We start from the raw sequence: 27,537 nt of genomic DNA on the forward strand, positions 1-27,537 counted from the left end.
TAGTAACCATGAGGACACAGGTTTGATCCCTGGTCTTGCTCAGTGGGTTAAGGATCCTCCATTGCTATGAGCTGTGGTGTAGGTTGCAGACGTGGCTCAGATCTGACATTGCTGTGGCATAGGCAGGTGGCTTCAGCTCCAATTCGACCCCTAGCATGGGAACTTCCATACTCCATGGGTGTGGCCCTCAAAAGACAAAAAAATGATAACACACTAGAAGGAACCAGTAGTAGATTAAGTGATATAGAGGAATAGATCAGTAAGCTGGAGTCTGAGTAGTGGAAATTACTGAAGCTGAACAGAATAAAGAAAAAAGAATAATAAGAAATGAGGAGAGTTTAAGAAACCTCTGAAACAACATCAAGCATAATAACATTAAAATTATTGGTATCTCAGAAGAAAGGGAGAGAGAGAAAGGGGCAGAGAACATATTTGAAGATATAATAGCTGAAACTTCTAGTTTGGGAAAGGAAACAAACATCTAATCTAGTATTCAGAAGAGAGCGCCAAGAGAAATTAACAAAAAGAAGATCACAACAATATACATTGTAATCAAAATGGAAAAGTTAAGCAGCAAGGGAGAAGCAACAACTTATGTACAAGAGAACTCCCATAAGGCTATCAACTGACTTTTTAGCAGAAACTCTGCAGGCCAGAAGGGAGTGGCACAATATGTTTAAAGTGATGAAAGTGGGAAACCTAAAACCAAGAATATTCTACCTGCCAAGATTTTATTCAGATTTTATGGAATGACCAAAAGGGCTGCAAATAAGCAAAAGTTAAAAGAGTTCAGCCTCACCAAAACATCTTTATGAGAAATGTTGAAAGAACTTCTATAAGCAGAAAAGAAATGGCCACAACTAGAGATACAAAAATCATAAAAGGAAAAATCTCATTGGTAAAGGCAATATATAGTAAAGATAGTAAATCAATGCATATAAAGGTAATAGGAAGGTTAAAAGACAAAAGTGGGAAAGTCATCTATATGCACAATAAGCATTTAAGGGATACACAAAACAAAAGATGTAAAATATGATGTCAAAAACAGTAAAGTTGAAGGAAAATTCAGCATTGCTAAAATGCATTTGAGCCTGAGAGATCAGAAACTTAAAATAATCATATATATACTGCTAGATCTAAACCTCATGATGCGCTAAAAATCTATAAGAGATATACACACAAAAAAGAGAAAAGAATCCAAATATAACACCAAAGATAGTCTTCAAATTACAAGGGATGGGAGCAAAAGAAGAAAAAAGGAACAAAAAGAACTACAAAAACAACCCTAAAACAATTAACAAAATATCAATAAGCACATACCAATCAATAATCACCTTAAATATAAATGGACTAAATGCTCCAAATAGAATACATAGAGTGGTTGAAGGGATACAAATACAAGGCCCATATATGTGCTGCCCACAAGAAACTAACTTTAGATCTAAAGACATACACAGACTGAAAGTAAGATAATAGAAAAGGATATTCAAGGCAAATGAAATTGAAAGAAAGGCAGGGTAGCAATACTTATATCAATTGACAAAATGGTTTACAACAGTCTGTGACAAGAGACAAAGAAGGACATCACATAATGATATAGGGATCAATCCAAGAAGAAGATATAACAATTGTAAATATATATATATACACCCAATAGGAGCAATAAATACATAAAGCAAATATTAATAGACATAAGGGGAGAAATTTACAGTAACACAATAATAGGAGGGGAATTTAACAACCCACTTACATCAATGGACAGATCATCCATATAGAAAATCAATAAAGAAACACCGTCCTTAACACATCAGATGAAACGGACTTAATATATATAGAAAATTCCATCTAAGAGCAGGAGAATATAAATTATTTTCAGGCATACATGGAAAATTCTCCAGAACAGATCGCATCCTAGGCCACAAAAGAAGTCTTGGTAAATTTTAAAAAACTGGAATCATATCAAATATCTTTACCAACCACAATGCTATGAGACTAGAAATCAACTAAAAGAAAAACCTGCATATTATATAGACATGTGGAAGCTAAACATCATGCCACTAAACAGCCAGTGGATCAAAGAAGAAATCAACAGTGTAGGAGAGTTCCTTCTATAGGATTCCTACAACGTTGAGGAAATAAAAATACCTGGAGACAAATGAAGATGAAAAAACAAAAAAACAATGATCCAGTATTTATGTTAAACTCTTTTTTTTTGTTTGTTTTTAGGGCTGCACTTGTTTTTTTGTTTGTTTTTAGGGCTGCACTTGTGGCATATGGAGGTTTCCAGGCCAAGGGTCTAATTGGAGCTACAGCTGCCAGCCTACATCACAGCCATAGCAACACCAGATCTGAGCCATGTCTGCAACCTACACCACAGCTCACGGCAACGCCAGATCTTTAACCCACAGAGCGAGGCCAGGGATTGAACTCGCACCCTCATGGTTTGTTTCCACTGCACCACGACGGGAACTCCAGGTCCAGTATTTTTGAAGATAAAAACACAGTGATCCAAAATCTATGGTATGCAGCAAAGAGGGAAGTTTATAGCAGTACAAGGCTACCCCAGGAAACAGGAAAAACTTCGTATAAACAATCTAACATCACAATTAAAGTAACTAAAAAGAGAAAAAAAACACACCCCAAAATTTGAAGAAGGAAATGATAAATATCAGGGAAGAAATAAATGAAATAGAGACAAAATGGAAAAGATCAATGAATCTAAGAGCTGTTTCTTTGGAAAGATGAAACTGATAAGCCTTGGAGTTCCTGGCTCAGTGGTTAACAAACCTAACCAGCATCCATGAGGACATGGGTTTTATTCCTGGCCTTACTCAGTGGGTTAAGGATCTGGCGTTGCCATGGGCTATGGTGTAGGTCACAGATATGGCTCAGATCCCATGTTGCTGTGGCTCTGGCATAGGCTGGTGGCTACAGCTGTGATTTGATTCCTAGCCTGGGAACCTCCATATGCCACTGGTGCAGCCCTAAAAGACAAAAACAAACAAACAAACAAACCAACAACAGAAGGCCTTGAACTAGGACATTTAAAAAAAAATTGATAAGCCTTTAGCCAGAATCATCAAGAAAAAAAGAGCATTTTTTTGCAAAGATTTTCTCCTATTCTGTGGTTTGTATTTTCATTTTTTAATGGTTTCCTTTGCTGTGCAAAAGCTTTTGAGTTCAATTAGATACAACTGGTTTATTTTTGTTTTTATTTATATTATTCTAGGAGGAGGAGCAAGTTAGATGTTGCTGTGATTTATGTCAAAGAGCATTCTGCCTAGGTTTTCCTCTAGGAGTTTTATAGTTTCTGGCCCTACATTCAAGCATTCAATCCGTTTTGAGTTTATTTTTGTGTATGGTGTTAGAGAATGTTCTAATTTCATTCTTTTATATTTAAGTATCCAGTTTTCCCAGCACCACTTATTGAAGAGACTATCTTTTCTCCACTGTATGTTCTTGCCTCTTTTGTCATAGGTTACTTTTCTATAGGTGCTTGGGTTTATTTGTGGGCTTTCTATCCTGTTCCATTGATCTATGTGTTTGTTTTTGTGCCAGTACCATACTGTTGCCATGACTTTAGCTTTGTAGTATAGTCTGAAGTCAGGGAGCATGATTCCTTTAGTTCCGTTTCACTTTTCCAATATTGCTTTGGCTATTTGTGGTCTTTTGTGATTCCATACAAATTTTAAATGATTTTGTTCTAGTTCTGTGAATAATGTCATTGGTAATTTGATAGGGCTTACATCAAATCTGTAGATTGTCTTGGGTAGTATAGTCATTTTGATAATTTTGATTCTTCCAATCTAAGAGTATGGTATATATTTCCATCTTTGATTTCTTTCATCAGTGTCTTATTGTTTTCAGAGTACAAGTTTTTTGTCTCTTTAGATAGGTTGATTCCTAGGTATTTTATTCTTTTTGATGTGATGGTAAGTGGGATGGTTCCCCTAACTTCTCTTTCTGATCTTTCATTGTTACTATATAGAAATGCAATTGATTTCTGGGCCTAATCTTCAAAATATACAAACAACTCATACAACTCAACAGCAAGAGAACAACTCAATCGAAAAAATGGGCAGAAGACCAAAATAGACATTTCTCCAAAGAAGACATACAGATGGCCAGTAAGCACATGAAAAAAATGCTCATCATCACTAATTATTAGAGAAATTCAAATAAAAGCTATAATTAGGACCACTTTACACTGGTCAGAATGGCCATGATTAATAAGTCTACAAATAACAAATGCTAGAGAGGGTTTGGAGAAAAGGGAACCTTCCTACACTGTTGGTGGGAATGTAAATTGGCACAACCACTATGGAAAACAATATGGAGGTACTTCAGAAAAGTAAATATAGAACTACCATATGATCTAGCAATTCCACTCCTGGGCACAGAGCTGGACAAAATTATTACTAAAAAAGGAACATGTACTTCTATGTTCATTGCAGCACTATTCACTATAGCAAAGACATGAAAACAACCCAAATGTCCATGTACAGATGAATGGATTAATAAGATGTGGCACATATATACAAGGGAATATTACTCAGCCTTAAAAAAGAACAAAATAGGAGTTCCCGTCGTGGTGCAGTGGTTAACGAATCTGACTAGGAATCATGAGGTTGTGGGTTCAGTCCCTTCCCTTGCTCAGTGGGTTAAGGATCCGGCGTTGCCATGAGCTGGGGTGTAGGTCGCAGACGCGGCTCAGATCCCGCATTGCTGTGGCTCTGGCATAGGCCGGTGGCTACGGCTCTGATTAGACCCCTAGCCTGGGAACCTCCGTATGCCATGGAAGCGGCCCAAGAAATGGCAAAAAGACAAAAAAAAAAAAGAACAAAATAATGCCATTTGCAACAACATTGATGCAACTGGAGATTCTCATACTAAGTGATGGAATTCAGAAAGGGAAAGACAAATATCATATGGTAACACTTATATGTGGAGTCTTCAAATATGGCACAAATGAACCTATCCTCAAAACAGAAACAGACTCATGGACATAGAGAACAGACTTGTGGTTGTCAAGGGGGAGGGGTGTAGAGTAGGATGGATTGGGAGTTTGGGGTTGGCAGATGCAAACTATTACATTTAGAATGGATAAGCAATGAGGTTCTACTGTACAGCACAGAGAACTATATACAGTCTCTTGGGATAAAACCTGCTAAAAATAGTTATGAGAAAAAGAATGTATATATATGTATGACTGGGTCACTATGCTGTACAATAGAAATTGATGCATTATAAATCAACTGTACTCTAATAAAAATAAAATTTAAGATAAGAGATTTCTCATAACTATTCTTATTATCCTATTTTGTTCTTTTTTAAGGCTGAGTAATATTCCCTTGTATATATGTGCCACATCTTATTAATCCATTCATCTGTACATGGACATTTGGGTTGTTTTCATGTCTTTGCTATAGTGAATAGTGCTGCAATGAACATAGAAGTACATGTTCCTTTTTTAGTAATAATTTTGTCCAGCTCTGTGCCCAGGAGTGGAATTGCTAGATCATATGGTAGTTCTATATTTACTTTTCTGAAGTACCTCCATATTGTTTTCCATAGTGGTTGTGCCAATTTACATTCCCACCAACAGTGTAGGAAGGTTCCCTTTTCTCCAAACCCTCTCTAGCATTTGTTATTTGTAGACTTATTAATCATGGCCATTCTGACCAGTGTAAAGTGGTCCTAATTATAGCTTTTATTTGAATTTCTCTAATAATTAGTGATGATGAGCATTTTTTTCATGTGCTTACTGGCCATCTGTATGTCTTCTTTGGAGAAATGTCTATTTTGGTCTTCTGCCCATTTTTTCGATTGAGTTGTTCTCTTGCTGTTGAGTTGTATGAGTTGTTTGTATATTTTGAAGATTAGGCCCAGAAATCAATTGCATTTCTATATAGTAACAATGAAAGATCAGAAAGAGAAGTTAGGGGAACCATCCCACTTACCATCACATCAAAAAGAATAAAATACCTAGGAATCAACCTATCTAAAGAGACAAAAAACTTGTACTCTGAAAACAATAAGACACTGATGAAAGAAATCAAAGATGGAAATATATACCATACTCTTAGATTGGAAGAATCAAAATTATCAAAATGACTATACTACCCAAGACAATCTACAGATTTGATGTAAGCCCTATCAAATTACCAATGACATTATTCACAGAACTAGAACAAAATCATTTAAAATTTGTATGGAATCACAAAAGACCACAAATAGCCAAAGCAATATTGGAAAAGTGAAACGGAACTAAAGGAATCATGCTCCCTGACTTCAGACTATACTACAAAGCTAAAGTCATGGCAACAGTATGGTACTGGCACAAAAACAAACACATAGATCAATGGAACAGGATAGAAAGCCCACAAATAAACCCAAGCACCTATAGAAAAGTAACCTATGACAAAAGAGGCAAGAACATACAGTGGAGAAAAGATAGTCTCTTCAATAAGTGGTGCTGGGAAAACTGGATACTTAAATATAAAAGAATGAAATTAGAACATTCTCTAACACCATACACAAAAATAAACTCAAAACGGATTGAATGCTTGAATGTAGGGCCAGAAACTATAAAACTCCTAGAGGAAAACCTAGGCAGAATGCTCTTTGACATAAATCACAGCAACATCTAACTTGCTCCTCCTCCTAGAATAATATAAATAAAAACAAAAATAAACCAGTTGTATCTAATTGAACTCAAAAGCTTTTGCACAGCAAAGGAAACCATTAAAAAATGAAAATACAAACCACAGAATAGGAGAAAATCTTTGCAAAAAAATGCTCTTTTTTTCTTGATGATTCTGGCTAAAGGCTTATCAATTTTTTTTTAAATGTCCTAGTTCAAGGCCTTCTGTTGTTGGTTTGTTTGTTTGTTTGTTTTTGTCTTTTAGGGCTGCACCAGTGGCATATGGAGGTTCCCAGGCTAGGAATCAAATCACAGCTGTAGCCACCAGCCTATGCCAGAGCCACAGCAACATGGGATCTGAGCCATATCTGTGACCTACACCATAGCCCATGGCAACGCCAGATCCTTAACCCACTGAGTAAGGCCAGGAATAAAACCCATGTCCTCATGGATGCTGGTTAGGTTTGTTAACCACTGAGCCAGGAACTCCAAGGCTTATCAGTTTCATCTTTCCAAAGAAACAGCTCTTAGATTCATTGATCTTTTCCATTTTGTCTCTATTTCATTTATTTCTTCCCTGATATTTATCATTTCCTTCTTCAAATTTTGGGGTGTGTTTTTTTTCTCTTTTTAGTTACTTTAATTGTGATGTTAGATTGTTTATACGAAGTTTTTCCTGTTTCCTGGGGTAGCCTTGTACTGCTATAAACTTCCCTCTTTGCTGCATACCATAGATTTTGGATCACTGTGTTTTTATCTTCAAAAATACTGGACCTGGAGTTCCCGTCGTGGTGCAGTGGAAACAAACCATGAGGGTGCGAGTTCAATCCCTGGCCTCGCTCTGTGGGTTAAAGATCTGGCGTTGCCGTGAGCTGTGGTGTAGGTTGCAGACATGGCTCAGATCTGGTGTTGCTATGGCTGTGATGTAGGCTGGCAGCTGTAGCTCCAATTAGACCCTTGGCCTGGAAACCTCCATATGCCACAAGTGCAGCCCTAAAAACAAACAAAAAAACAAGTGCAGCCCTAAAAACAAACAAAAAAAAAGAGTTTAACATAAATACTGGATCATTGTTTTTTTGTTTTTTCATCTTCATTTGTCTCCAGGTATTTTTATTTCCTCAACGTTGTAGGAATCCTATAGAAGGAACTCTCCTACACTGTTGATTTCTTCTTTGATCCACTGGCTGTTTAGTGGCATGATGTTTAGCTTCCACATGTCTATATAATATGCAGGTTTTTCTTTTAGTTGATTTCTAGTCTCATAGCATTGTGGTTGGTAAAGATATTTGATATGATTCCAGTTTTTTAAAATTTACCAAGACTTCTTTTGTGGCCTAGGATGCGATCTGTTCTGGAGAATTTTCCATGTATGCCTGAAAATAATTTATATTCTCCTGCTCTTAGATGGAATTTTCTATATATATTAAGTCCGTTTCATCTGATGTGTTAAGGACGGTGTTTCTTTATTGATTTTCTATATGGATGATCTGTCCATTGATGTAAGTGGGTTGTTAAATTCCCCTCCTATTATTGTGTTACTGTAAATTTCTCCCCTTATGTCTATTAATATTTGCTTTATGTATTTATTGCTCCTATTGGGTGTATATATATATATTTACAATTGTTATATCTTCTTCTTGGATTGATCCCTATATCATTATGTGATGTCCTTCTTTGTCTCTTGTCACAGACTGTTGTAAACCATTTTGTCAATTGATATAAGTATTGCTACCCTGCCTTTCTTTCAATTTCATTTGCCTTGAATATCCTTTTCTATTATCTTACTTTCAGTCTGTGTATGTCTTTAGATCTAAAGTTAGTTTCTTGTGGGCAGCACATATATGGGCCTTGTATTTGTATCCCTTCAACCACTCTATGTATTCTATTTGGAGCATTTAGTCCATTTATATTTAAGGTGATTATTGATTGGTATGTGCTTATTGATATTTTGTTAATTGTTTTAGGGTTGTTTTTGTAGTTCTTTTTGTTCCTTTTTTCTTCTTTTGCTCCCATCCCTTGTAATTTGAAGACTATCTTTGGTGTTATATTTGGATTCTTTTCTCTTTTTTGTGTGTATATCTCTTATAGATTTTTAGCGCATCATGAGGTTTAGATCTAGCAGTATATATATGATTATTTTAAGTTTCTGATCTCTCAGGCTCAAATGCATTTTAGCAATGCTGAATTTTCCTTCAACTTTACTGTTTTTGACATCATATTTTACATCTTTTGTTTTGTGTATCCCTTAAATGCTTATTGTGCATATAGATGACTTTCCCACTTTTGTCTTTTAACCTTCCTATTACCTTTATATGCATTGATTTACTATCTTTACTATATATTGCCTTTACCAATGAGATTTTTCCTTTTATGATTTTTGTATCTCTAGTTGTGGCCATTTCTTTTCTGCTTATAGAAGTTCTTTCAACATTTCTCATAAAGATGTTTTGGTGAGGCTGAACTCTTTTAACTTTTGCTTATTTGCAGCCCTTTTGGTCATTCCATAAAATCTGAATAAAATCTTGGCAGGTAGAATATTCTTGGTTTTAGGTTTCCCACTTTCATCACTTTAAACATATTGTGCCACTCCCTTCTGGCCTGCAGAGTTTCTGCTAAAAAGTCAGTTGATAGCCTTATGGGAGTTCTCTTGTACATAAGTTGTTGCTTCTCCCTTGCTGCTTAACTTTTCCATTTTGATTACAATGTATATTGTTGTGATCTTCTTTTTGTTAATTTCTCTTGGCGCTCTCTTCTGAATACTAGATTAGATGTTTGTTTCCTTTCCCAAACTAGAAGTTTCAGCTATTATATCTTCAAATATGTTCTCTGCCCCTTTCTCTCTCTCCCTTTCTTCTGAGATACCAATAATTTTAATGTTATTATGCTTGATGTTGTTTCAGAGGTTTCTTAAACTCTCCTCATTTCTTATTATTCTTTTAAATAGTTCTTTTAAATAGTTATGAGAAAAAGAATGTATATATATGTATGACTGGGTCACTATGCTGTACAATAGAAATTGATGCATTATAAATCAACTGTACTCTAATAAAAATAAAATTTAAAAAATGAAAAAAAGAGAGGACCCAAATAGGTAAAATCAGAAATGAAAAAGAATTTATGAATTATACCACAGAAATACAGAGGATCATAAGAGATCCCTATGAACAGCTATATGATAATAACATAGACAATGTAGAAGAGATATACGAATTCCTAGAAATGTACAATCTACAAAGGCTGAACGAGGAAGAAATAGAAAATATGAACAGACAAATTATGAGTAATGAAAGTAATTAATGAAACAACTTTCAACAAATAAAAGTCCAGGACCACAGAGATTCATGGGTGAATTCTACCAAACATTTAGAGAAGAGATAAACCTATACTTTTTTCAAACTATTCTTTAAAAATTGAAGAGAGGAGGAACACTCCCAAATTCATTCTATGAGGCCACTGTTACCCTGATAACAAAACCCATCATAAACATTACAAAAAGAAAATGACAGACCAATATATTTGATGCAAAAACCCTCAACAAAATATTAGCAAACAAAATCTAACAATATATAAAAGGATCATATGTCATGATAAAGTTGGATTCATTCCAGGGTCACAAGGGTGGTTCAACATACACAAATCAATCAATGTTATTATCATATCAACAAAAAGAAAGACAAAAACCATATGACTGTCTCAATAGATGTATAAAAATATTTGATAAATTCAACATAAAAAATCTCATCTAGGTGGTTATAGAGGGAACATATCAACATAATAAATGCCATTTACAACAACCCTACAACCAACATAATATGCAACAGAGAAAATATGAAAACCTTCCTGTTAAATGCAGGAATAAGATGGGGATACCCATTCTCACAGCTTCTATTTAACATAGTATTAGAAGTCCTGGACACAGCAATGAGACAAGAAAAAGAAATGAAAGTTATCCAAACTGGAATGTCAATGTCATTATTTGTAGATGACAAGATACACTATACAGAGAACATTAAAGTATCTGTACAAAAACAATTAGAATAAATGATTTCACAAGGTGCCAGTATACGGAATTAATACATAGAAATCTGTTGCATATCTGTACATTCATAATGAAAAAGCAGAAAGAGAAAGTAAAAAAAAAACTCATTTAAAGTCACATAAAAATACTTAGGAATAGAGTTTACCAGGGAGGTTAAACATAGTCTGAAAACTATAAAATTATGATAAAGGAAATTGAGGATGAGTCAAAGAAGTGGAAAGCTATCACTTGCTCTTGGAATTGAAGAACCATTACTGCAAAAATGGCCTTACTAGCCAAAGCAATCTACAGATTTAATGCAATCTGTATCAAAATATCCATGATATTTTATGGAACTAGAACAAATAATCCTAAAATTTATATGGAAACACAAAAGATTCAGAATTACCAAAGCAACTCTGAGAAAAAAGACCAAAGCTGGAGGTATAACCCTTTCAGCCTTCAGACTGTACTACAAGGCTATATAATAATAATAATAATGTGTGGTAGTGATACAAAAACACTATAGATCAATGGAACAGAATAGAGAGCCCATTAATAATCCCCCCCACACATAGTCAATTAATCTATGATAAAGGAGTCAAGAATATAAAATGGAGAAAAGAGTGTCTCTTAAGTGATGCTGAGCAAACTGGAAAGCTACATGGAAAATAATGAAATTAGAACATTCCCTCAAATCATAGAAAAAATACACTCAAAAGGTTTAAAGACCTAAATGTAAGACATGACACCATAAAACTCTTAGAAGAGAACATAGAGAAAATATTCTTTGACATAAATCATAACATATTTTCTTAGATCATTCTCCCAAGGCAAAAGAAATAATAGAAAAAATAAACAGGACCTAATCAAACTTAAAAACTTTTGCACAGCAAAGGAAATCATCAGAAAAATGAAAAGACAACCTATGGCATGGGTGAAAATATTTGCAAATGATGTGACTGAGAAGGGGTTAATATCCAACACATACAAACAGCTTATACAACTGAATATTAAAAAAAAACAAACAACACAATCAAAGATGGGAGGAAGATATAGAAAGATATTTTTCCAAAGAAGAAATACGGATGGCTAGCAGGCACATGAAAAGATGCTCAATATCACTAATTATTAGGGAAATACAAATTAAAACTATAATGAGGTATCTCTTCACACCAGTAAGAATGGCTATCATCAAATGGTCTACAAATATTAGACATGGAGAGGATGTAGAGAACTTCCCAAGCTATTGATGGGAATGTAAGCTGGTATAGTCACTATGGAAAACAATATGGAAGTTCTGTTTTAAAAACCCTAAAACTAGAAGTACCATATGATCCAGCATTTATATTCTTGGGTATATATCTGGAAAAAACAAAAAATCTAATTTGCAAAGATACATGCACCCCAATGTTAATAGCAACACTATTTACAATAGCAAAGATATAGAAGAAAACCAAGTGCCCATCAACAAATGACTGGCTTAAGAAGATGTGATATATATACACAATGAAATATTACTCATCCGTAAAAAATAAAATATTTCAATTTGCAGCAGTGTGGATGAACCTAGAGAATATTATGCTTAGTGAAATAAATCAGAGAAAAACAAATACCATATGATATCACTCTTATGTGGAATCTAAAAAATAATACAAATATATCTATATTTAAAACAGAAACTGATTCACAGATATAGAAAACAAACTTATGGTTTTCAAAGGGGTGAGGAATTAGGGGAGGGACAAATTAGGAATATAGGATTAACACATAAAAAGTACTATACATAATAGAGGTAATAATTTACTTTATAGCACAATGAATTATATATGATATCTTATAAAAACATATAATGGAATATAATCTACCAAAAATAGAATCATTATGATATACACCTGAAACTAATACAATGTTGTAAATCAACTATACTTCAATTAAAAAATAAAGAAAAAGACTAAAAAATGTGCAGATGAGGATGTGAAGAAATCAAAACCTTTAGAATGGAATATTATTATCCATAAAATGGAATAAAGTACTACATTCATTCTTATAACATGGATAGACATTGAAATCATTAAGTTAAATGAAAGCAGCAGTCACGAAAGGCCACTATTGTATGATTTCATTTATATGAAATGTCCAAAACATGCAGATCTTGAGACAAAATGTAGACTAGTCAGAGCTTACAAGGAGGGGTCTTGGGAACTAACTGCCAACGGGTACATGGTTTCTTTTGGCAGTGATGAAAATGCTCTAAATTTGATTGTGGTGATGATTGCACAACACTGTGATATATTAAAAAAAACTGAATGTACACTTTAAATGGGTCAATTGTGTGGCATGTGAGTTATATTTCAATAAAGATGTTAAAATTTAAAAAATCCTCAACAAAATATTAGCAAGCCAAATTCAACAATGCATTGTTAAAAGGATCATACATCAACATCAAGTGGGGTTTATCCCAGGGATGTAAGGATGATTCAATATCTGCAAATCAATCAATGTGATACATCATATTAACAAACTGAACAATAAAAATTATATAATCATCTTGATAGCTGTTTTAAAAGCTTTTGACAAAATTTAACAGCAATTTATGATAAAAACTCTTCAGAAAGTGGGCATAGAGGGAACATACCTTAGCACAATAAAGGACATATATTACAAGTCCACAGCTGCTAGCATCATATTCAATGTGAAAATCTGACAGCACTTTCTCTGAGATCAAGAACAAGACAAGGAATTCCACTCTCGCCTCTTTTATTCAACATGATATTGGAAGTCCTAGCCACAGCAATCAAAGAAAAAGAAAGAAAAGGAATCCAAATTGGAAAGGAAGATGTAAAACTGTCACTGTTTCTATGTATAGTATGACATGATACTATACATAGAAAGCCCTAAAGATGCCTTGAAAACACTACTAGAACTCATCAATGAACTTAGCAAAGTTGCAGGATACAAAATTAAGATACAGAAATCTGTTGCATTTCTATATAATTGCAGCAAACTATGAGAAAGAGACACTAAGAAAACAATCCTATTTATAATAGCACAAAAGAATAAAATACCTAAGAATAAATCTAATGAGTAAAGACCTTTACTTGGAAAACTATAAGACAGTGATGAAAGAAATTGAAGATGACACAAACAGAAAGATATACCATGTTCACAGACCGGAAAAATTAATAATGTTAAAATGACCACATAACCCAAGGCAATCTATAGATTCTATGCAACCTTTATCAAAATATCAATGCCATTTAACACAAAAATAGAACAAATAATTCTAAAATCTGTGTGGAAACACGAAAGACCTGAAATAGCCACAAAAATCTTGAAAAAGAAGAACAAAGCTAGAGGTATCACCTTCCATGATTTCAAATCATACTACAAAGCTACAGTAATCAAAACAGATTGGTACTGTTACAAAAACCCATAGATCAATGGAATCGAAAATATATGAAATGAATGCACATTTTTTTTGGCGTTTGATCTATGACAAAGTAGGCAAGAATATACAATGAAGAAAAGACAGCCTCTTCAATAAGCAGTGTTGGGTAGCCTTGGCAGCTACATGTAAAAGAAGCAAATTAGACTACTCTATTATACCATGCTCAAAAATAAATTAAAAATGGATTAAAGCCTTGGATGTAGGACCTGAAACCTCAAAACTTCTAGAAGTAAACATAGGCTGTAAGTTCTTTGATGTTGGTCTTAGCAAAATTTTTTTTGCATATGTCTGCTCAGGCAAGGAAATCAAAAGCAACAGTAAACAAATGGGACTTAATTAAACTAAAAAGCTTCTGCACTATGAGGGCTACTATCAACAAAACAAAATTACCACCTGCTGAATGGTAGAGAATACTTGCAAACAATATATCCAATAAGGGTTTAATACTCAAACTATACAAATAACTCATACAACTCAACATCATAAAAAAAGTGATTAAAAAGTGGGCAGAGGATTCAAATGGACTTTTTTTCAAAGAAGACATACAGATGAACAACAGGAACATGAAGAGATGCTCAGCATCACTAATCATCACGGAAATTCAAATAAAAACCATAATGAGACATTGCCTCAAAACTGTCATGGCTTTTAAAAAAATACAATATATAACAGGTGTTTATGAGGACGTTGAGAAAAGGGCACTGTAGGTAGGAATGTACATTGGTGCAGCTACTATGGAAAACAGTATGGAGATGCCTAAAAATAGTAAAAATAGAACTCCAATATGATCAAGCAATACCACTCCTGGGTATTTATCTGATGAAAACAAAAGCACTAATCAGAACTATTGCCTTTGGAATGGATAAGTAATGAGATCCTGCTGTATAGCACTGGGAACTATATCTAGTCACTTATGATGGAATATGATTGAGGTTAATCTGAGAAAATGAATGTATGTATGTACGTGCGACTGGGTCACTTTGCTGTACAGTAGAAAATTGACTGTAAACCAACCATAAAGGAAAAAATAAAAATCATTTAAAAAAAGAAAAGCCATATGCACCACAATGTTCATTGCAGCATTATTTTCAATATCCAAGATGTGAAAGCCACCTAAGTTGCCCATCCATAGATGAGTCGATATAGAATATGTGATATAGATACACAGGGGATTATTACTCAGCCATTGAAAAGAATGAAATCTTGTCATTTGTGATATCATGGATGGATCTGGAGATGATTATGCTAAATGAAGTAAGCCAAACAGTGAAAGACAATACTATATGATTGCAATTATATGGAGAATCTAAAAAAGAAAACAAATGAACAAACCTAACAAAAAAAAATAGAATTATAGATACAGGGAACAGACAGGATGCCAGATAGGGGTGGTGGGTGGCGGAAAGAAACAGGTGAGGGAGATTAACAAACTTCAAGTTGCAAAATAAATGAGTCATGGGTATGAAATGTATAGTGTAGGGAATATAGTAAAAAACTATGTCATATCTTTGCATAGTGACATATTGTAACTATACTTATTGTGGTGATCATTTTGAAATATAAGTATTGAATCACTATGTTAGGTAAGAGGAAATAACAGTGTTATAGGTCATTATACTTCAAAAACAAACAATCCACAAACTCATAGAAAAGTATTCAGAACTGTAGTTACCAGAGGTAGAGAGTGGATGAGGGGGAATTGGATAAAGGAAGTCAAAAGGTACAAACTTCTCATTATAATATAAAAAGTACTAGGGATGTAATATACACATAATAAATATAATTAACACTGCTCTATGTTATATATGAAAATTCTTAAGAGGGTAAATCTAAATTATCTCATTATCTTCCTTGGAGAAATCAGGTCCTTTGCCCATTTTTCCATTGGGTTGTTGGCTTTTTTGCTGTTCAGTTGTATAAATTGCTTGTATGTTCTAGAGATTAAGCCCTTGTCAGTTGCATCATTTGACACTATTGTCTCCCATTCTGAAAGTTGTCTTTTTGTTTTCTTTTGGGTTTCCTTTGCTGTGCAAAAGCTTTTCAGTTTGATGAGGTCCCATGGGTTTATTTTTGCTTTTATTTCTGTTGCTTTGGGAGACTGACCTGAGAAAACATTTGTAAGGTTGATGTCAGAGAATGTTTTGCCTATGTTCTCTTCCAGGAGTTTGATGGTGTCCTGTCATATATTTAAGTCTTTCAGCCATTTTGAGTTTATTTTGGTACATGGTGTGAGGGTGTGTTCTAGTTTCATTGATTTGCATGCAGCTGTCCAGGTTTCCCAGCAATGCTTGCTGAATAGACTTTCTTTTTCCCATTTGATGTTCTTGCCTCCCTTGTCAAAGATTAATTGACCATAGGTGTCAGGGTTTATTTCTGGGTTCTCTATTCGGTTCCATTGGTCTGTCTGTTTTGATACCAGTACCACACTGTTTTGATGACTGTGGCTTTGTAGTATTTCTTGAAGTCTGGGAGAGTTATGCCTCCTGCTTGGTTTTTGTTTCTCAGGATTGGTTTGGCGATTCTGGGTCTTTTGTGGTTCCATATAAATTTTTGGATGGTTTGTTCTAGTTCTGTGAAAAATGTCCTGGGTAATTTGATAGGGATTGCATTGAATCTGAATATTGCTTTGGGTAGTATGGCCATTTTTACCATATTAATTTTTCCAACTCAGGAACATGAAATATCTTTCCATTTCTTTGAATCATCTTTAATTTCCTTGATTAATGTTTTATAGTTCTTGGCATATAAGTCCTTTACCTCCTTGGTCAGGTATATTCCCAGGTATTTGATTTTTTTGTGGTGCAATTTTAAAGGGTATTGTATTTCTGTATTCCTTTATACAGATGGCCAACAAGCACATGAAAAAATGCTCAAAATCCCTGATTATTAGAGAAATGCAAATGAAAACTACCATGAGATACCACCTCACACCAGTTAGAATGGCCATCATTAATAAGTCCACAAATAACAAGTGCTGGAGGGGTTGTGGAAAAAAGAGAACCCTCCTGCACAGTTGGTGGGAATGTAAGCTGGTACAGCCACTATGGAGAAAAGTATGGAGGTACCTTAGAAATCTATACATAGAACTATCATATGATCCAGCAATCCCACTCTTGGGCATATATCCAGACAAAACTTTCCTTAAAAAAGACACATGCACCCGCATGTCCATTGCAGCTCTATTCACAATAGCCAAGAGCTGGAAACAATCCAAATGTCCATCAACAGACAGTTGGATTAGGAAGATGTGGTATACATACAAGGGAATATTACTCAGCTTTAAAAAAGAATGAAATATTGCCATCTGCAGCAACATGGATGGGACTAGAGACTCTCATACTGAGTGAAATAAGACAGAAAGAGACAAAGAAATACCATTTGATATCATTCATATCTGGTATCTAATACACAGCACAAATGAACCTTTCCACAGAAAAGAAAATCACAGACTTGGAGAATAGACTTGTGGCTGCCTGGGGGGAGGAGGAGGGAGTGGGAAGGATTGGGAGCTTGGGGTCAACAGATGCAAACTATTGTTGTGGGATGGATTTACAATGAGATCTTGCTGTGTAGCACTGAGAACTATGTCTAGATACTTACAACGCAGCACAACAATGGGAGAAAAAATTGTGTATACATGTATGTGTAACTGGGTCCCCATGCTGTACAGTGGGGCAAAAAAAAGTGTGTTGGGGGAAATAACAATAAAAAATAAATTAAAAAAATAAAAAATTATCTCATTATGAGGAAAATGTTTTTTATTTAATTTTGTATCTATGTGAGATGATGGATGCTCCCTAAATTGATTTTGATAATCATTTCATGATGTATGTAAGTCTAATCATTACAATGTACACCTTAATCTTATACTGTGCTGTATGTCGATTATATCTCAATAAACCAGGAAGAAAAAAATATATCATGTCACCTGCAAAAATCATTTTCGGATTTTGGTGCATTTTGTTTCTTTTTCTTGCCTAATTGTGGCTAGGACTTCCAATACTATGCTGAATAAAAGTGGTGAGAATGGGCATGCTTGTCTTGTTCCTGATCTGAGAGGGAAAGTTTTCAGCTTTTCACCATCAAGTGTGATAATAGTTGTGGGCTTGTCATACATTGCCTTTATTATACTGAGGTACGTTTCCTCTGTACTCACTTTGTTGAGAGTTTTTATCATAAATTAATGTTGTCAAATGCTTTTTCTACATCTATTGAGACAATCATATGATTTTTATCTTTCATTGTACTAATGTATTGCATCACATTGTTTTATGTGCGGGTGTTGAACCATCCTTACATCCTTGGAAAAAAATCTTAATTGAACATGGTATATGATCCTTTCCATGTATTGTTGAATTCAGTTTGTTAATATTTTGTTAAGTATGTTTGGATCCTTATTCATCTGGGGCATTGGTCTGTAATTTTCTTTTCTTGTAGCATCCTTGTCTAGTTTTGGTGTTTGGGTAAATCTGACCTGGTAAAATGGGTTTAGAAGTGCTCCTTCCTCTTTAATTTTTTGGAAGAGTTTCTGGGAAACATTGGTATATGTTCTTCTTTGAATGTTTGGTAGAATTCAACAGCCAAGCCACCTGTTCCTGGACTTCTGTTTGTTGGGGAAATTTTTTGTTACTGATCTAGTCCTGCTTGTAATCAGTCTGTGAAGATTTTCTGTTTCTTCATGATTCAGTCTTGGTAGGTTGTATGTTTTTAGAATTTGTCTACCTTTTAGGTTTCTAGTTAGTTGAGTAGTTCATAGTTAGTTGAGTAGTTCCCAGTATTCTTTTATGATCTTTTATTTCTTTGATATTGGTGGCAAAGTCACCTCTTGCCATTCTGTTTTTATTTATTTGAATCCTTTCTTATTTCCATGGTATGTCTAGCTAATATTTGTCAGTTTTGTTTATTTTAGTTTCACTGATCTTTTCTGTTTTCTCTTTAGTCTCTATTGCATTAATTAATTGATTTTGTCTTTTGAGGGCCAAATCCATGGCATATGGAAGTTCCCAAGCTAGGGGTTGAATCTGAGCTGCAGTTTCCAGCCTTCGCCACAGCAACACAGGATCTCAGCTGTGTCTGGGACCTATAGCACAACTCATGGCAATGCTGTATCCTTAACCCACTGAGCAAGGCCAGGGATTGAACCTGCATCTTCATGGGTACTAGCCAGGTTTGTTAACTGCTGAGCCACGATGGGAACTCCTATTGTATTTATTTCAATTCTGATATTTGTTATGTCCTCCCTTCTACTAACTTTGAGCTCCATATTTTCTTTTTCCTAGTTCCTTGAGGTGTAAAATTAGGTTGTTTGTTTGAAAAATTTCTTCTTTATTGATGTAGGCATTTATCATGATGAAGTTCCCTCTTAAAACTGATTCTGTTGCATGCCATATGTTTTAGTATGTTGTTTTTCCATTTTCATTTGTCTTGAGCTATAGTGTTTTTATCTTTTTGATTTTTGACCCATTGGTCATTCAGTAGCATGCTGTTTAATCTCCATATATTTGTGAATTTTCCGGTTTTCTTCCTTTAATTGATTTGTAGTTTCATGCTATTGTGATCAGAAAGGATGATGTAATTTCAGTTTTTTAAAATTCATCAGGACTTATTTGTGGCCTTGGAGAATGTTCCATGTGTACATGAGAATATGAATTCCACTGCTTTTGGATGAAATGTTTTGTATATATCTGTTAAGTTCATTTGCTATAACATGTCATTTAAAGCCAATGTTTCCTTATTGACTTTCTTTCTAGATGATTGATCCATTAATGAAAATGGGATATTAAAGTCCCCTACTCTTTTTTTTTTGTCTTTTTGCCTTTTTCTTGAGCAGCTCCTGCGGCATATGGAGGTTCCAAGGCTAGGGGTCTAATCGGAGCTATAGCCGCTGGCCTACGCCAGAGCCACAGCAACACGGGATCTGAGCTGCGTCTGCAACCCACACCATAGCTCACGGCAATGCCAGATCCTTAACCCACTGAGCAAGGCCAGGGATCGAGTCCACAACCTCATGGTTCCTAGTCGGATTTGTTAACTGCTGCGCCACGATGAGAACTCTGAAAGTCCCCTACTCTTAATATATTGCTATTTCTTCCTTTAGGTCTGTTAATGTTTACTTTATAATTTATTTTATAATTTAGGTGCTGCTATGTTGAGTACATGAATACTTACAAATATTACATCCTTTTATGAAATTGTCCTATTATTCTATGATGACCATTTTTGTCTCATATTATAATCATTGTTCTAAAGTCTTTGTCTAAGTACAAATGCCCCTGCTTTCTTTTAAATTTGTGCAAAATAGATCCTTTCATCCTTTCATGTTCAGTATCTGTTTCCTTATATCTAAGGCGAGTCTCTTGTAGGGAGTATATAGATCAGACTTGTTATTCTATCCATTCAGCCACTTTGTCTCTTGATTGGAGAGTTTAGACCACTTACACTTAAAGTAATTATTGATAGGCATGTGGTTATTTCCAATCTGTTAATTATTTGCTGGCTGTTTTTGTATTTCCACTCTTCTTCCCTTACTCTATTCCTTCGTAATTTGATAACTTTCTGTAGTGGTGTGCTTAGATTCCTTTATCTTTTATGTATCTACAATAGATTTTTGCTTTATAGTTACCATGAAATTTATGCTTAAGAACGTATTTATAAGTCTATTTTATGTTGAAAATTACTTAAATTTAAATGATTTCTAAAAGCTACACATTTTTACTCTCCCCCTACAACTTTTTGTTTTTGATTCTACAATTTACCTTTTTATTTTGTGTATCACTTAACAAGTCAGTGTTGTTAATGCTATTTTTATTACTTTTTTCTTTCAACCGCATACTAGTCTTATGTGATTAATGTACTACCTTTATAACATTAGATTATTCTGAATTTTGCTATATATTTACCTTAACCAATGAGTTTTATACTTTATTTTCATGTTGGTGCCCTTTCATTTCAGCTTAAATAAGTCCCTTTAATATTTCTTGTAACGCCAGTATAGTGGTGATGAACTCTAACTTTTGCTTGTCTAGAAAATTATCTTTTTTCAATTCTAAAGTATAGCTTGTCTGGTAGAGCATACTTGGTTGGAATTTTATTTCTTTCAGCACTTTGAATATATTGTGCTATTCCATCCTGGCCTGTAAACTCTGTACTGAAATATCTGCTGATAGTCTTATGGATGTTCCCTTGTACATAACAAATTGCTTCTCTCTTGTTACATTTATAATTCTCTCCTTGTCTTTAACTTTTGACATTTTAATTACAGTGTATCTTTTTAAAAATGATTTTCATTTTTTCCATCATAGCTGGTTTACCGTGTTCTGTCAATTTTCTACTGTATAGCGAGGTGACCCAGTCACGCATACATATATACATTTTTTTTCTCACATTATCATGGTCCATCATTAGTGACTAGATATAGTTTCCAGTGCTATACAGCAGGATCTCATTGCTTATCCATTCCAAAGGCAATATTTTGCATCTATTAACCCCAAATTCCCAGTCCATCCCACTCCCTCTCCCTCCCCTTTGGCAATGACAAATCTGTTTTCCAAGTCCATGATTTTCTTTTCTGGGGAAAGGTTCATTTGTGCCATATATTAGATTCCAGATATAAGGGATATCATATGGTATTTGTCCTTTTTTTTTGTCTTTTTTTTGCTATTTCTTGGGCTGCTCCCATGGCATATGGAGGTTCCCAGGCTAGGGGTCCAATCGGAGCTGTAGCCACCGGCCTACGCCAGAGCCACAGCAACACGGGATCCGAGCCGCGTCTGTGACCTACACCACAGCTCACAGCAACGCCGGATCGTTAACCCACTGAGCAAGGGCAGGGACCGAACCCACAACCTCATGGTTCCTAGTCGGATTCGTTAACCACTGCGCCACGATGGGAACTCCTGTCCTTCTCTTTCTGACTTACTTCATGTAGTGTGAGAGTCTCCGGTTTTATCCATGTTGCTGCAAATGGCATTATTTTGTACTTTTTTATGGCTGAGTAGTATTTCATTGTGTATATATACCACATCTTCTTAATCCATTCACTAATTACAGTGTATCTTGATGTGGGTCTCCGGGATCCGCTTATCTGGAACTCTCTGGGCCAATGGATCTAGGTGTGTGCTTCCTTCCTCCAGTTAGGAAAGTTTTCAGCTATCATTTCTTCAAATAAATTTTCTGCCACGTTATCTTTCTGTTCTCCTGTGACCCCTATAATATGAATGTTAGTCTATTTGATGTTGTCTCATAAATACCTTAAGTTATCTTCACCTTTTATCAGTCTTTTTTCTTTTTGCTTCTGATTGGATGAGTTCCATTGCCCTGAGTTCTCTTATCTTTTCTATTGTTTCATCTGTTCTGCTGCTGAAACACTCTAGTGTATTTTTCACTTCAGTTATTGTAGTCTTCAGCTCTATGACTTTTTTTTTGTCTTTTTGCTATTTCTTGGGCTGCTCCTGCGGCATATGGAGGTTCCCAGGCTAGGGGTCGAATCGGAGCTGTAGCCACAGGCCTATGCCAGAGCCACAGCAACGCTGGATCCAAGCCACGTCTGCAACCTACACCACAGCTCAGGGCAACGCTGGATCGTTAACTCACTGAGCAAGGGCAGGGACCGAACCCACAACCTCATGGTTCCTAGTCAGATTCGTTAACCACTGCGCCACGATGGGAACTCCTGTTTGGTACTTTCTTATAATTTCTACCTCTGTTCAAATTCTCACTCTGTTAATACATTCTTCTCTTTGGCATGGTGAGCATCTTCACAGCTGCTATTTTGAACTCTATCAGGTAAATAACTTGTCTCTGTTTCATTAGGACTTTTTCTGAGGTTATTATCTTTTTCTTTCATTTGGAACATATTCCTATTTCTTCATTTTCCTTGACTTTATGTGTTGGTTTTTAGCATTAGATAAAACAGCTATCTCTTGAGGGAGTGGCCTTAAAAGGGATGAATCTTACCATTCAACCCTCCCCTAGCTCTTGGTTGTTTTTCAAGCTTTTGTGATTGTCCATGCAGCCTATTTTATTTTAGTGGCTCCCAGTAGTTGAAGGTGTCCCAACATCAGTGTCCCAAAGGGGAGGATCTCAATCAGTAGCTAGATTCAGGTTAATTGGTAGCTAAACCTTTTAGAGTATGCAAGTATATATAAAATCTGTGAGGCTGAATGTGTAAGTTCTACTGGCCACCAGAATTGGATGACCTAGAAGTGTCCTCTGTGTGACAGTTGCAAAAACTGGGGTGTCAGATGAGTGTTCAGACTCCTTTCCAGTAGATATGCATGACCTGTTGTACATCAGAGGGAGAGCACAATGCTGTCATACACCATCCTCTGAAAGCATCTCAGTAGGCCCTTAGATGTGTGTGAAATCAGAGGCATGCCCTTAAGGCCAAAGCTCCAGGACAAACAAATAGGCCTCTTTCACAGAAAGACTGGGATTGTGTTTCAATCTACTGTCTGTGCTGTGCCCTTGGGGTGGGTGGTTGTTGGTCAAGAACTCTCTGTTATATTCCCATAGGACCCAAAAATGCAAGCTCTGCTAGACACAAGAGCCATGAGATCAAGGGACATCCCCTAGAAAGCAGCCACAAAAGAGCAGAGCATAAGATGTGGGTAATAGTTCTCCTCCAGGAGATACTGGCATGCTGGATCATGACAGAAGAACATAAAATAGTACCTGCCTTCTGAGATCTCTGGAAAGGATTAGAGTTGGCTCTTAGATGTATGCTTAATTAAAAGCCTATTCCTCAGGCTGCAATGAGGAAGATAAGCTAATTGGCCTCTTTTTCAGAAAGATTGGGCTCCTTGGACTGTTGCCTCTTGCTGTGCCCTGCGGGTGATAGCTATAGGAACCCTTTCTTCATTTGTTACAATTCTTAGGGACCTGTGAGCATAAGCCCTTCTGGCCATCAGATCCAGTTGGTCTCTAGAGGTGTACCCTGGGGGCTGGTGCAAAAATCAGGGCACCTGACGGGGTACAAGACCCTTTCCAGGAGGTAATGGTGAACTGGAGCAAAGTAGAAGGACAGCACAAAGATGATGCTGACTGGCTGAAGCTAGGAAGAGAGAACCAGAATCTTCTAAGAACGAGCTCATGCTTTAGTTTCATATTGTCTAGAATGATCAGTTTTAAGGAAGTATCTAAAACACTAGAAAGTCTAGATCAGGGTTTCTCAACATTTTCACCATTGATATTTTTGGGCTAACTAGTTCTTTGAGCTGTCCTATGTGTTGTACAAAGTTTAGTAGAATCCCAGGCCTCTACTCACTAGAGTCTGTAGCACACTCTTTCCCCTGAGACAATAAAAAAATGTCTCCAAGCAAGGATATCAGCCAAGATGGTGAAGTAAAAAGACCCTGAGCTCACTTCCTCTCACTGGAACACCAAAATTACAACTATTTACAGAACAACCATCCATGAAAAAGGACCAGAATTTACCAGAAAAGATCTACAACTAAAGATATAAAGAAGGAACAACAACGAGATGGGTAGGAGGGAAGTCAAATCCGACACCCCTGAGTAGCCAACCAACAAACAGAAATTACAATTGCAGAGTTCCTTCCATAGAAGAAAGGGGTCTGAGCCCCACATGAGGCTCCCCAGCCTGGGGGCCCTCTTCTGGGAATACAAGTCCCCAGAATGTTTGTCTTTGAAGGTCAGCAGGGCTTACTTTTGATAGTGCCTGAGGGCTGTGGGAAATAGAGGCTCCACTCTTAAAACGCACACACAAAATCTCACATGTTCCAGGACCTGAGGCAGAAATAGTAATTTGAAAGGAGCCTGGGTCAGACCTAACTGCTGATTTTAGAGAGTCTCATGGAGAGGCAGGAGGCAACTGGAGCTCATTCTGGAGATATAGACAATGGTGGCAGCCATTTTGGGGAGCTTACTCTACCATGTGGACATGAGCTAGCAAGCACCATTTTGGAATCATCCCTCCATCTTTCTAGCCTTAGGATGCAGCCCCACCCCCACCCATAAGTACTGGAGCCCTATACACCAGCAAACATGTTGCCTTAAGATCTGTTGAGCCCACAGCCACTACTTGACATAGCCCTATCCACCAGAGTGTCCAGTACCTCTTCCCACATTCAAGCATGAAGGTAATGGACCTGGGACCCTCAAAGCCCTATAGCAAGAGACCCAAGACCCTGCTCCACCCACTAGTTTGCAAGCACCTGCTCCTGAATGCCTGGCCCCACCCACCAGTGAGCCTGTTCCAGTCTCAGGAATAGCATCACTCACCAATGGGAGGACAACAGCCACAGCCTGCAGATTCAGCTCACCCAACAGTAGGGTATCACAATCCCTGGGACTAGAGAGGCCATGGCTCAGCCACCAGCAGGCCAACACAAGCCTCAGGACATCATAGGCCCTGTAGCCAGTTTTCAGGACTTGGCTTTTCCCACTAGTTTGATTCCACTAGCCAGAAGACCTGGCATCAATCACCAGTGGGAAGGCACAAGCTTCAGGATCTCTTGGAACCCAACACTGACCACCAGTGAGCCAGCACTTGCCCCAGGGTTCCCTGGTGTTCTGCAGCCAGCTGCCTAGTGACTTGGGCTCACCAACCCACAGCTTGCAGCATCAGTACATTGCAAGACCTGAAAACCAACCAGACCAGGGCCAGCCATGCCTACCGGACCACCCATAGTAGTCATCCGACCATAACAGAAGGATCCATGCATCCCACATAGGGGGAAACTCTAGAGCTCTGGTGACAAGAGGGAAGCACACTGTTGGAACACATAGAATGTCTCTTACAAAAGGTCACTTCTCCAAGGTTGGGAAACATAAACAACTTACCAGATACATAAAAATACAAACAGAAACTTAGGCAAAATGAAGTGACAGAGGGACATGTTCCAAATAAAGGAACAAGATAAAACCCCAGCAGAAGAACTAAGTGAAGTGGAGATGGGCAATCTACCCAAGAAAGAGTTTAGGATAGTGATCATGAAGGTGATCAAAGAACTCAGGAAAAGAATGGATGCATAGAGTGAGAAGTTAGAAGTTTTTGACAAAGAGCTGGAAAACACAAAGAACTACAAAGAGAGATGAAGAATACAATAACTGAAATAAAAAATACACTAGAAGGAATCAACTATAGACTAAATGATACAGAGGAATGGACCAGTGAGCTGGAAGACAGAGTAGTGGAAATCACTGACGTTGAACAAAAAAGAAAAAAAAAAGTGAGGACAGTTTAAGAGACCTTTGGGACATCAAGAGTATGAATATTCACCTTATAGGGGTTCCAGAAGGACAAGAGAGAGAGGGGCTGAGAACATAATTGAAGACATAATAGCTGAAAACTTCCCTAACATGGGAAAGTAAGCAGACATCCAAATCCAGGAAATGCAGAGTCCCATACAAGATTAAACCAAAGAGGAATGCACCAAGACACATTGTAATTAAAATGGAAAAAATGGAGATAAAGAGAGACTATTAAAAGTAGCAAGGGAAAAGTGGAGTTCCCATCATGGATCAGTGGGAATGAATCTGACTAGCATCCATGAGGATGCAGGTTTGATTCCTGGCCTCACTCAGTGGGTTAAGGATCTGGCATTGCTGTGAGCTGTGGTGTAGTTCACAGACATGACTCAGATCTGGCATTGCTGTGGCTGTGGCATAGGCCAGCAGCTACACCTCTGATTTGACACCTAGTCTGGGAACATCCATATGCTGCAAGTGCAGCCCTAAAAAGACAAGAAAGAAAGAAAGAGAGAGAGAATAAAAGCAAAAAATTACACAGAAGGGAAATCCCATAAGGCTGTCAGCTAATTTTTGAGCAGAAACTTCACAGGCCAGAAGGAAGTGATATACTTAAAGCTATTAAAGTGAAAAACGTACAACCAAGACAAAGCACTTGTTTAAAATTGATGAAGAGATCAAAATCTATACAGACAAGCAAAAGCTAAAAGAATTCAGCACCACCAAACATGTCTTACAAGAAATGTTTAAGGGACTTATGTAAGTTAAAAATAAAAGTCCACAGCTAGAAACATGAAAATTACAAAAAGAAAAAGCTCATTGATGAAGGTAAATATATAGTAAAGGTATAAAATCAACCATGCACAAAATTAGTAGGGAGGTTAAAAGATGAAAGAAATTAAACCATCTATATCCACAATAAACAGTTGAGGATTACACAAAATAATTAGATGTAAAATATGATGTCAAAAACAGTAATTGTGAGGGGAGGAGAGTACAAATGCAGAGTTGTTAAAATGCATTTGAAATTAATAGATCAGTAACTTAAAACAATCAATTATACATATTGTTTGCTATATTTAAACCTCATGGAAACCACAAACAAAAAAATCTATAATAGATACATATACAAAAAAGAGAAAGGAATCCAAACATGACACTTAAGATAGTCATCAAACCACAAGGGAGGAGAGCAAGGGAAGAACACAAAAGTAC

The 27,537-nt window shown here is 36.3% G+C and overlaps 1 protein-coding gene across 2 annotated transcripts in view; it reads right to left on the minus strand.

The window, feature by feature from the left end:
- The window catches only part of DGKK (diacylglycerol kinase kappa), a 169,833-nt gene that overhangs the window by 61,202 nt on the left and 81,094 nt on the right, over nt 1-27,537 (minus strand). The gene's annotated exons all lie outside the window — the stretch shown is intronic.

The sequence above is a fragment of the Phacochoerus africanus genome, chromosome X (genome assembly GCF_016906955.1).
Source record: "Phacochoerus africanus isolate WHEZ1 chromosome X, ROS_Pafr_v1, whole genome shotgun sequence".
Taxonomy (NCBI): Eukaryota; Metazoa; Chordata; class Mammalia; order Artiodactyla; family Suidae; genus Phacochoerus; species Phacochoerus africanus.